Source organism: Aythya marila (assembly GCF_965140915.1).
Source record: "Aythya marila genome assembly, contig: HAP1_HAP1_SCAFFOLD_382, whole genome shotgun sequence".
NCBI classification, from domain to species: domain Eukaryota; kingdom Metazoa; phylum Chordata; class Aves; order Anseriformes; family Anatidae; genus Aythya; species Aythya marila.
The window spans coordinates 20803-32053 of NW_028137363.1; the positions used below are offsets into that span (position 1 = coordinate 20803).

General features: G+C 44.1%; 1 long non-coding RNA gene and 1 pseudogene across 2 annotated transcripts; both read left to right on the forward strand.

Annotated features, from left to right (window-relative positions):
• Nucleotides 1-219: 219 nt before the first annotated feature.
• On the forward strand, nucleotides 220-2017 carry LOC309890867. The gene is made up of 3 exons (XR_014319462.1): nucleotides 220-345; nucleotides 1254-1341; nucleotides 1854-2017. It is a non-coding gene; the product is annotated as an uncharacterized lncRNA (long non-coding RNA).
• A 5222-nt stretch (nucleotides 2018-7239) lies between these two features.
• Nucleotides 7240-10700, forward strand: LOC309890868 (zinc finger CCCH domain-containing protein 11A-like; annotated as a pseudogene). The gene is made up of 7 exons: nucleotides 7240-7293; nucleotides 7494-7613; nucleotides 8393-8516; nucleotides 8947-9149; nucleotides 9829-9948; nucleotides 10454-10534; nucleotides 10651-10700. The product of its transcript is annotated as a zinc finger CCCH domain-containing protein 11A-like (transcript).
• Nucleotides 10701-11251: the final 551 nt, after the last annotated feature.

Sequence of the window (11251 nt, forward strand, 5' to 3'; positions counted from 1 at the left end):
GCTGAAAACAAGCCGGTTGGGTGACCTTTTGCGTTTCTCGCTTAAAATTTGGATCGAGGAGGTCTGTGTTTCCTTACGCTGATGTCCACGCTGAAGGTGCAGAAGGGTTCCGTGCTGTTGCTTGGGTCAGCCTTGTTGCCAGGTTTGGAATGTTTAGCCTACCGGTGCTTCGGTGCTGTTGGGCTGCACTCAGAGTGTGAGCTCTGGGCGTTATTTCTCAAATACTGCGTTATTTGAGCGTACAGACCCGAGATATTCTGCGGAGAGGTGATTTAAGGCACGTCAGAACCACCGCTGCGGCGTGTGCCAGCGTCGGACGCCCGTTCGAGTGATCGGGAGGAGCAGGTGAGTTGAATTTGGTGCTGGGTGGCGAGGTGGTGTTGGGGGAAGAGCTAGGCTAAGGAGAGCTTCCTCTTGCTCTGCCCCTTCCCATCTCAAATGGCCGCTTCCTGGGGAGATGGGTTCGTTGGGAGGTTAACTACAACGTTACAGTGAGGATGAGGAATCATCTTTAGTCCCGTAGGTATTTGCTGCCAGGCCGCAGCGTTGATTTCAGAAATTGTATTTAAAAAAGGGAAAAGAAAGGAAAGATGTATTCTTTAACATACTCTCTTTTTTCAGAGAGTAGATGGAGGAGCTTCAGCCGTGCCCTTCCTCCGGAAACAATTCCCAGTGTCTGCTCAGACACTGAGGAGGAAAATGGAGGAGAGCCACCCGATAGAAATAAAGGAAAGAAGGGGTCATGGATTAAGGGAAAAGCACTACTTAAAAAATTGGTGCTCTCTAAAAACGGGTTAAGGGTTTGGGACCTGCAGGTGCTGCCTACACCTGTGTGCGTTGCAGTCGTGCCTGTTGCCACTGAGCAAAACGGGGAGAGCTGCTTTGTCGAACGCGGCGTGTTAAAGCACGTGCCACTGCCTGGAAGAAAAGCACGGACTTCCCTCGTGTGGGCCTTCTTCCCTAGCGATCTGTGGTTTACCTGATGGTTTCCCATAAGCTGAGAATGTTTAAAAGAAAAAAAAAAAAAAACAAAAATCAAAAACCAACACCAACGTTGAGAGTGGTGAAGCAGATCCTCACGTGGGGACTCAGAATCAGCGGTGACATCACCATGCGAAGCATTGTGTGTGCTTCGGGTTGGGGCTGCTGCGAGCCTCGCAGCGGGGAGGGAGAGCGGATCCGGGGTGCCTCTGTGTCAGCCCTCTGCCCTGGTGGCTTTGTGAGCACTGAGAGTTTGACTCCTGTGTTCCCAGCTTTCGCTTCCGCACCTGCGGTGTGGCAGAGCCAGCGAGCTGCTTGCTCAGCTGGAGGAGGAAGAGGAGTGACCTCAACATTGCCGAGGTAAAGCACAATTATTGAAAAGATTTGGCAAAGATGTGGGTTGTACCAGCGCGGCTGCTGCAGCTGCAGCAGATCCTGGAGCATTGGAGAAGATAGAGAGGGTTTTCTTCATGAAAAGAATGCTGTTAAAAGTGTTTTCATGCCAGAAATTAGGATAAACGCCTCTGTTGTTTGACATCCTCTATTGAGCTGGCACATTGGCATTACAGCGTACCTGGCACGCTGTTTGTATTAAAAAAAAAAGGTATTTTATTCAGGGCAGGCCAGAAACCTGCCTTGGCACTTGCACATCGCAGCAATGCTTACAGACCCTGCATCCTGGCTGCCAGGCCAGGATCTAAATCCGATGGTGCTGTTGGTAAACTGAAGCTCAGGAAGCGCTTCTGGGTTTTTTTGTCCTTCCATGTGAATTTTTACCCTGTGAAGATGGTGTATTAAGCTATTTTCGTAACAACAAATAGGTTTAAAAGCAGTTTCAGTTTAACATCTACACGCTTGGGTGTTATTAAGAGAGCTTTGTATACTGAGCTGGTGCTTGGTAGGAGAAAAAACATCAATCTTACCTGGGAAACCTGGACCCCCTCAGCTACATACTGCTATGGGGAAACTCAGATGTAAGAACACACTTAAATAACACCTCACCAGAGCTGTTGTGCTCCTGACCACCAAAGGCACCTTTTTCCAACACCGTCGTACTGGAAGTTGATGCAGCTGGTTCCATCCGTAACGTGTGACTGTACAGTGCTGTAAAAGAACTATTTTTTCACAGCTTTGGAGAAAGTGAAGCAGAGAAAACCACGCATAACCACTGATACCTGGACCCCAAACTGCCACAGGCTGACGGTGATGCCCACTGGATATCTCCTGATACCCTGCTGCCTTCTGACTGCTCCAGCAGAAGTCCCGTTTTAATTAGCCAGCAGGTCCCTCTGAGGGAGGGACTTTGCTAAAACTCCTGCCGTAGGAAGTATCCTACGGGAGCCAAGTTGCTAAACTGATGTGTGGTTTTCCCTTAACCCCCTCACCCCTGACTTTCCAGCTCCTGACAGCACTGCCAACGTGTGCAGTGTCACCGTGTGCCATCTAGGTGCCAGCTGCCATGGTTTATATATTGTAAAATTAGTGATTTGGGACTCGTGAGCACTGAGGAGAGGCTAGCAATTGCTTAAGAGCTTTCCTTGTGTCGCTCTGGGGCAGGGAGATGGGTGAAACATCTTAGGCTTGAAAGTGATTCCCTGCAGAGTGACGTGCTCAGATCTGCACAACAGATCTGTCGTTTTGGTCACCTAATTAGATCCCTGCTTGAGAGGTTGCTTGCAAGAATCGATTCCTCTTCACCTTGATGTGTCAAGCTAAAGACAAATCTGTGCCGAAGCACTGTTTGATCAGACGAGTGCCTCAGTTCAGGATTGTTCTTTGACAGCTACAGAAACAGCAGGACGATCAGCGCCTTCAGGAACAGATGAATTTGATCTTGAGGCTGTCGTAAAACAGGTCCCTGAAGTCTGAAGACTTCAAATAGTTTGGGCCAGCAAGGAGCAGCTGTACGTGGCGGCTGCGGTAACTCGGGGCTCCGAGTCTCAGAGAGCGTGGTGAAAGGTGACCCCCAGCTGGCTGCTGGAGGAAGCTGAGGCAGCGTTCAGCTCTAACCTTTGCCTTCTTGGCTGGCATCTTTGCACTCCTGCTGTCAGTGGGTGTTGAGTGTCCTTCCCGGCAGCCTCAGAACGTGCCCTCAGATGTAGGCAGCGTTTAGCAGCTAGAATTCCCTCAAATAGAAAGAGTACAAATGATGCGTTTTCTGCTTTTGCTTTGGAACTCTTAGCTTGAGGTTTTCCTGCAGGCCATGAGGTTTCTTGCAGCAGCAGGGATGAGTTGTGTTAGCAAGAGGCTGTTCTGTGCTTCGACTGTGGGAAGATGAATGGTTACGTGTGCACCGTTAAATATAACTTGACACCTAGCACACCGCACTTGCAGCCTGTGGGGTGCTTTAACAAGCAGGTAAATCAGCAGAGGCTGTTTTGCAGCCGGGGTGATGCTGGGTGATTAAAAAGCAGGGGCAGAACAAGGAGTTTCTAGTGTTTGTTCTTGCTTGTCATCCGACTCTCCACTTCCACTGTTCTTTAAACAAACAAACAAACAAAAAAACAAACAAAAAAAAACAAGCAAGGGGTAAGCATCTTAATATCTTTATTATAAATGGAAGGCACAAAAGAGGCCAGCAACAGAGACTGTCCAAGAGAAATGCTTTGTGCTTTATAAACAAACAAGGAAGTACCCTTAGGTGGGTGTGATAATCCTCCTCTAATGCGTTTTTGGGGTGCAAAAATAGATTTGTTCCTTTCTTGCTCTTCTCTGCAGGACAAAGGCAGAATAGGCACTGCAAAGTTAGACCAGGGAGGTCAGTTTGTTCCGTACTGAGAAAGACAAGCCTGTAAAACAAACTAGACAGATTTTCTTTGTACTATTCATCTTCCTTCAGCAAAGGCAAAGCTTATGACACTTGTTGGTGTGTATTTCCAGACCCCCAGCTACTGGCACTGTAGCGCATCTCTAATTCTTTGGTACAAAAGGTTCAAAATCTCTTAATGCAAAAATTTTACCAGCACCCTGGAGCAAAAAAAAAGAAATCTAAAACCCTTACCAACTTCTATTACAGACCTGCTGAGTGCACCAGAGTTACTCATTTTTATTCAGGCTTTCAGGGGCAACTTCAGTTGGTTTAGCGCTTGGATTGCTATGTTGGCAGATGTCAGTTTAAAAAAAAAAAAAGCTTTTGAGGTCCTTTTTAAAATGAGACTGCTTTTTTGGAATTTGGAATACTGCAAGGTATCGTTGGTTTTGCTTTCTTCCCATTCCTTAGACCAGATCCATTCAGATTCTGAACAGCGTTCCCGGTGTGTTCAGGAAAATGGAAGGCAACAAGCAAAATGATGAGCTCCTTGGGCAGTCAAAAGAGCTAAATCTGGAGAGTGTTTTGAGTCAAACTTCCATGCTAAGGAGCACCAGTAATTGTTAGAAGTAGCTGCAGAGGAACCTGCATGGCACTGGGTGTGTTTCTGAAGGTGCTAAAGGTCCGAAGTGACGATTCCTATCCATACTAAAGAAGAGAAGGAAACCTTGCACTTAACTACTGTTTTTATTCCCTTTGTCCAGCAGTCAAAAGCAGTAACTAATATGAGAACCCAACTTTTCCTCTCTTTATTTTAGATTTGGGAAAATTCCCTGCCAAAACAATATTTCCTGGAAAATTCACTAGTGTTTGTGTGAGTAAAAGCTTCCAACCTTTTATTATTAATTTGTAAGAACTATTTCATCCACTTTTGTCCAGAAGAGTCAGAAATAATTTGCACAGAAATGTGCAGCGTTTTAATGAAAGGATTCAGAATCACTCTGAATTGAACTTTATCTGGTCTGGTTGCAGGTTTTGTGACATTTAGTGTCTTTAAAAAAAAAAAAAATCAAAATTTCTGACTTCATATCAGAAAAAAAGAAAAAAAAATGCTTGTGGCGAAATAAAATCTGTTGCAGCTCTGCTCATCGAAAACTCATTGGCTGTTAAATTGGACCTAAGTCGTCTTCTCTAACCTTTCATGATCCTGCAGCAATGGATGATGATGGATATATGGATTAGGGAACAGCACGTGATGGCAAACCTGTGGTATTTGCTACTGTACTGGGTCTGGCTGGAATGTTTACTTTCCCTGCAGCAGCCCATACAGTGCCGTACTCTGTACTTGTAGCTGGAACAGCAGTGTTATCACACCAGTGTTGTGTGTACTGCTGAGCAGCACTGGCACAGCATTGGGCCTTTCTCTAACCCTCCTAGGGGGTGGGCAAAAAGGTGAGGAGAGAAACATCACTATGGCAGCTGACCTAAACCAATCAAAGGGATATTCCCACTCAGCAATAAAAGGTGGAAACAGGAAGAAGAGGGGAGGGGTGGGCTCTCGTTGGGAAAACGTCGGTCCTCCTCTCGAACACCGGCTGCGTGCGTTGAGGCCTTGCTTCAAGGACGTGGTCAATCATGGCTCATTTGTGGGAAGTAGAGAGTAATTTCTTTCCTCTGCACTTCCATATAGCCTTCATTTATTTTGTTTGTTTGTTTTCCTCCCTTCTTTTTATTTTTCCTTTTCCCCTCCCTTTTCCCCTTTCCCTTTTTATTTCCCCTTAGTTAAATTGTTTAGTTCATGGTAGTCTTTATTTAATTATTATAATTTTTTCCCTTTAATTAAATTATCCTTATCTCAACCCGTGAGTTGTTCTTTGCTTTACTTCTCCCCCTCCTCATCTAAAGGAGGGGGAGTGAGAGAGCGGTTGTGGGGTTTAGCTGCCCAGCACGGTAAAACCACCACAGCTACAGCGCAGAAAGAAAAACCAAATTGCTTCCAAAAAATCAAAGTAATTCAAAATCCTTGGTATCATGCAGCCGTGCCACTGGCAAAGTGAGCATTCCCCTGCCTCTCAAAGCTTGCTGTACCCTTGATCTGCTGTCTTGCTGCTGTTAATTGATTGCAACTCTACACGTCTGATCAGGGCTACGAGTTGTTCTCGATATGGAGATCATACAACATCTACTGTGCACGCTTGTGTGTATAGATATGTTTATCCTGTATGCATGTACATCCGTATGCATATTTGTGTGCTGGCCCCCAGATCCCTCATGTTACAAAGCATCGGCCTCGAAGGCATACTCATCAAAATCTTTTGTAGAGCCTCCATTTTTTTCTAGTTCCCTCAAAATGAGAGAATTTTTACGCGCTCTCTGTGTCGAAAAGGCAAAAATTCTGATTTTCACTGTCGCTCTCGCTAACTTTCTCTCACTCCCTCCTCGTGTGTGTATAAACACAGATGTGTGTATGCGTATGCACATCTGTGGATTTAGATGCACTGGTATGTTTTTTGCTGTACAGGTAATAAAGACGGGGAAAGGTTTTTGTGTTTTCTTAATAGGTGAAGAAATCTTGAAGACCAGAGATTGGAACATGCTGAATTTTAAATTAAAAAAAAAAAAAAGTTAAATTGTCCGGCTGTGGAAGATGGAGCCTCATTTTTGCAGCCACTTTGAATCACGAGTTCATCTCTAAATGCGCTGGTTTTTTTGTTTTTGTTTTGTTTTGGTTTTTGGTTTTTATTTTTTTGAAGAGCTAACTAACCGTGGCTGCATCCAGTCTGTGAGAGCATTCAAATGGACTTGCTTCCTCTCTTAGTTATAAGCTGTTTAAAAGCGCATCCTATGTTTGAATTGTGGATGAGAGGTTCCCTTGGCAAAGTGAGGAGGAAAATTCTTCCTACCCCTTTATTATTAATTCACGGATTCAGTCTTGGTTCGGCCTACAGGAGCAGTTAACTGGAAGCCTTTGAAGATCGATAACTTTGCTGAGGTTTTCCAGGTAGGTGAAATCGAAGACCCACAGGGCCTGGAACGTGCTGTTTAATGCGTCCTAACTGTGTTCTAGAGAAGTTATTTGTAGCCATAGTTGATTATTGACTTGCATGTATCATCAGGTGGTTTTTTAAGGAGTGACTCCGTTTTCAGGCTTCCAGATGTGCTCCAGGTCATATTATTGAGGATGTGGAAGAGAACGCTTGCTGACAAAGCTCCTGGCAGCTTTACAGAACTTTAATATTTAGTTAGTTCATGTAACAGCTGATTTCAAGGCTTTGCTCTCTTTGAGAGACTGATAACTTGATTTGATTAACTGAAGAAAGCTGGAAAAATGTTTGTTCCTCATTATTTTTCACTTGTTACTTTCTTTCGGGTTACTTTTAAAAAGAAGATTTCACTGATCACAAGCCAGTAGAAGACTTTCAGCCCAAGCAAGGGTGAAGACAGCTCTCTCCAAGAGCAGAGGAAGTCCCTGTGGAGAGAACCCGAGCTTGTTAGCAGAACTCGTCGGCATGTCTAAACAAGGAGACGATTGCTACTTCTATTTCTATTCTACCTGTAGCAAGGTATGGCTGGCTTTCCTTTGCTTTGCTTTTTTTCCCCCTTTTTTTCAGGAAGGAGTAGATTAGGAGGAGGAAGCACACTGGTCTTTGGTTAACTTGAGAACCAGATAGATTGTGAATTCAGTTGTAGCACCATTAGGCAGCAGCATGGCCATTTTTGAGGCTGTACTCTATTTTCCTTGTTGGTTTCCTTTTGGTTCCAGGGAGACAAATGTGCCTACCGCCACTGCGAAGCTGCTCTGGGCAATGAGACGGTCTGCAAGCTGTGGCAGGAGGGTCGTTGTTTCAGGAATGTCTGCCGATTCAGACACATGGAAATTGAGGTGAGTGCCTAACAATGTGTTCTCAAAATAAATCCACAAAAGCATTTTTCAGTGCCGTAGGTGTACTGATTGTGCTTTTGCAGGATAGATTTGTTTGCTTCAAAATCATACTGGTTTCTGTTACCAAGAGAGGGGGTGGGAGGAAGCAGAGGGAAATAAAATCAATGCCTTAGGTATGTCTTAGCAAGATATTTGTTTATTTTTTTTTATTAGATGCTGACAGTTTTCTCAAGAGATGCAGAATAGCTGTTAAATAGACTGCTAAAACCTGCTGGAGCAGGGGGGTAATAAACAGGCTGTTCTATCCTCATGGGAGCAGGCTTGATAATGAACTATCAGGTGTCTTCTGACCCACAGTCCTTCAGATAACGCTGTTGTAGCTGCCTGGGGTAGGAAGTGGGGAAAGTTAAAGGTGCAGCAGAACTAAGTCTCCAAGAAGTAGTTCTAGACAGGGTTAACCTAGGCAATTTCAGATGTTCTTTTTCCCTCTGAATAATCCTAGTATAATCCTAGGTGTATTAGTTTAAGCCACCCTCAAGTGATGTCTGAGAGTGCCTGTCTTCTCAAACTGAGTGATGACCAAACTAAATGTGCATAGTGGTTACAGCTTATGCAAACTTTGTGAATATGCCCAGAAATACTACACTTAACTGAGAAACTGACCTTTGGAATGCTGTTTCAGCACTGTGTTGTGACAGCTGTCACGATCTGGAGCTGTGCATCTCTTTGCAAGCCTCAGGTGCATGTTATCACGAGCTTTTCTTTCTTTCTGTCTTCAGAAAAAGCGCAGTGAGATTCCTTGCTACTGGGAGAACCAGCCGGGAGGCTGTCAGAAAGCCAACTGTGCTTTTCATCATGCAAAGGGACGTTACATCGATGGACAATTCTTACCACCAAGCAAGAGTGAGTTTAGGTCCTTTTTCTTTAAGCGCTGAAGAATTAATTTTGAGTATTACTTAGTGGGTGCCAATCCTGTAGGGGGCGTCAGGTAACTGTTCATTTGTGAGGGCAGGAAAAGGTCTGCAGTCATAGGTGTACTGCACCGAGTGTACTGCTGGTGTTTGTTTTCTGCTTTCGTGCTCAGCTTCTCTTTGCTTTGTGTGATGTTTGCCTTGCAGTTTGCTTCCTGTTGTTTCCTCTTTTGCTGGGTGGTAGGGAGATGTGTTGTTGTTGGAAGGGAAATCATTGTTCACGGTGTAAGCAGTGATGGGATGGGCAAAAGGAGATGCTGAATTCGTTGTCTGTGCGGGTTATCTGCCTTTGCTACCATCTCTTTGCATTGTGGTCAAAGTTTTAAACTGCCATATTACCGATGATCCTCCTCTTCCTCTAGCTACACTGCCAAGTCCGCCTGAGTGCGCGGACGATGATCTGAAAGTGGCTCAGATGTCACTGCAGCAAAACAAACTTTCTGTCCAGTCAAATCCCTCTCCACAGCTAAGGGGGTGACGAAAGTGGAAAACTCTGAAAATGTCCCAAGCCCTACACACCCTCCAGTTGTAATCAATGCTGCAGATGATGATGAAGATGATGATGGTGAGCATGTTTTGGTTCTTGGAAGGAATTTGTGCTGTAAATGATTGTGTAAATCTTTGTTTCTTGAAGGAATTTGTGCTGTAAATGAATGTGTTAAATCTTTGGTTCTTGAAGGAATTTGTGCTGTAAATGAATGTGTTAAATCTTTGGTTCTTGAAGGAATTTGTGCTGTAAATGAATGTGTTAAATCTTTGGTTCTTGGAAGGAATCTTTGCTGTAAATGAATGTATAAATCACAGATGACCTGAGGTCTGACTAGCGATAGGGCAGGCAGTCTGGCCAGGTCACTGGTGGCTTTGTCTGGCAGTCAGTGGACAGAAGCTGAAACGTTGGAGGAAAGCTTAGAACCACTCCTGGCTTTAGCTGGTCTTTTGTGTAAAGTTCTATGTGAAACTAGGAAGGAAATTTCTTTTTTCTGTCTGAAGAGCAATGTGTTGTGTAGTAGTTAAAGCTGCAGAGAGAATCTAGAGTCCTAGATGTTTTGTCCTAGTGTATTCTACTTAGGAGTTCATCAGGTCAGTGTAGCTGTTTAAAAACAAACAAACAAACAAACAAACAAACAAAAACAAAACAGCAACAAAGTTTTTTATATGAACCATGGGCTGAAGTGTCACTGCATGAGCTACGTAATCATGACCAACCTGGTCTATGCATAACTGAATCGATTTTTCCCCTTCAGACCAACTTTCTGAGGAAGGAGAAGAAACTGAAACTCCCGTCCAGCATCCAGCTGCGGAAGGCAAAAATGGATTACGGGTGATTTCCACTCGGAAAGGCAGTTCTATTACTACTAAACAAGGTATGCCAGCACCTTAGTAGGATAAATCAGAAGAACTTGACAGTTAAGTCAAAAGCAGCGTGGTGTAAAAACACAACAAAATGTAGGGGTGCTGAATGGAGTCGGTTATTTCCATGATCTCATTTCTGCCATTAATACCATCATGTGCCCATTGGGTCAGAAAGGTGAACTCCTTTTCTTTACTTTTGGAGAACAAAACAGGGCCACAGCATGGAGTTTAAATGGCTGCACGTGCAGCCTTGCAACCACTGTTGATAAGCCATATCTAACGATAGAGGGATCTAATATTGTGTAAATGGATTAAAATTAAAACTACATTTTGAACCCTGAAGGATGAAAGGAGGGGCAAAATGCCATTGGTTCTATGGCTCTTTCACTTGTGAGGAGTGTTGACAGGCTTTATTCGAAATACTTCAGAAAGTTCCTGAGCGCTAAGAAGCCTGAGGACCTGTGGTCCTCAGTGAGTGCCTCTAAGCCTGTCTCATGAACTGTTTCCTGTTTTCAGAGGGCAATCTGAATTTTGGAATAAAAACACTTGAGGAAATCAAATGGCAGAAGATGAAGGAAAAAAATAAGAGACACGGTGGTGAGTTAATATTGCCTACTTTCTTATCCTGTTCACGGCAGGTGATGGTGACTGGGAGCTGCTTGAGGGACAGACTTCCATTTTTAGCTGGGGGCATAAAGCAACCTGATTCTCAGCCAGCTGGTATTCGAAATGGGAGTTCAAAGGGCAACCAGAGGCAAATTAGTCACCTCTCTTCTTTACATGCTCTGCTTGCTGTATTTTTGACAGTAACAAATCATTTAAAGTTTTTTGTTCTTTGTGATAGTTTTTTATGTTGGGTAAACTTCCTTACGTTTTGGTTGCTCTGAACAGAAGGTTCTTCAAGATCTTCTCTTCGTCCCGTTGATTCTATGATTTTTCCTGCTCCAGAAGAGGAAAATGTCCGGACAGTGGTGAGAACTGTGACAGTGTCTTCCAAGAAAGGTAATAATGAATGCTTTTGTTTTGATTTCATTACTCCTAAACTGGAGGGTTAAGCAATAATTAAAACAATTCACCCATGTTAGCCTTCTGGTGCTGCCTTCTGTTCAAAACGTGCTTTTATGCTTAAAGTCCCTGGTTGTACTGGAAAGATTTGGTGCTCAGGTTAAGTGCAGTGGCAGGAGAAAAAAAAAAGTGTCAGTATGCCAATAGGGGGGTAACTGAAAACCAGAAGAGTAACGAGAAGAGCGAGCTGTAGAAGCCAGTGCTATATAAGAAGCAATTTCTGAAGCATTAAAGAGGCGTACAGTGGCA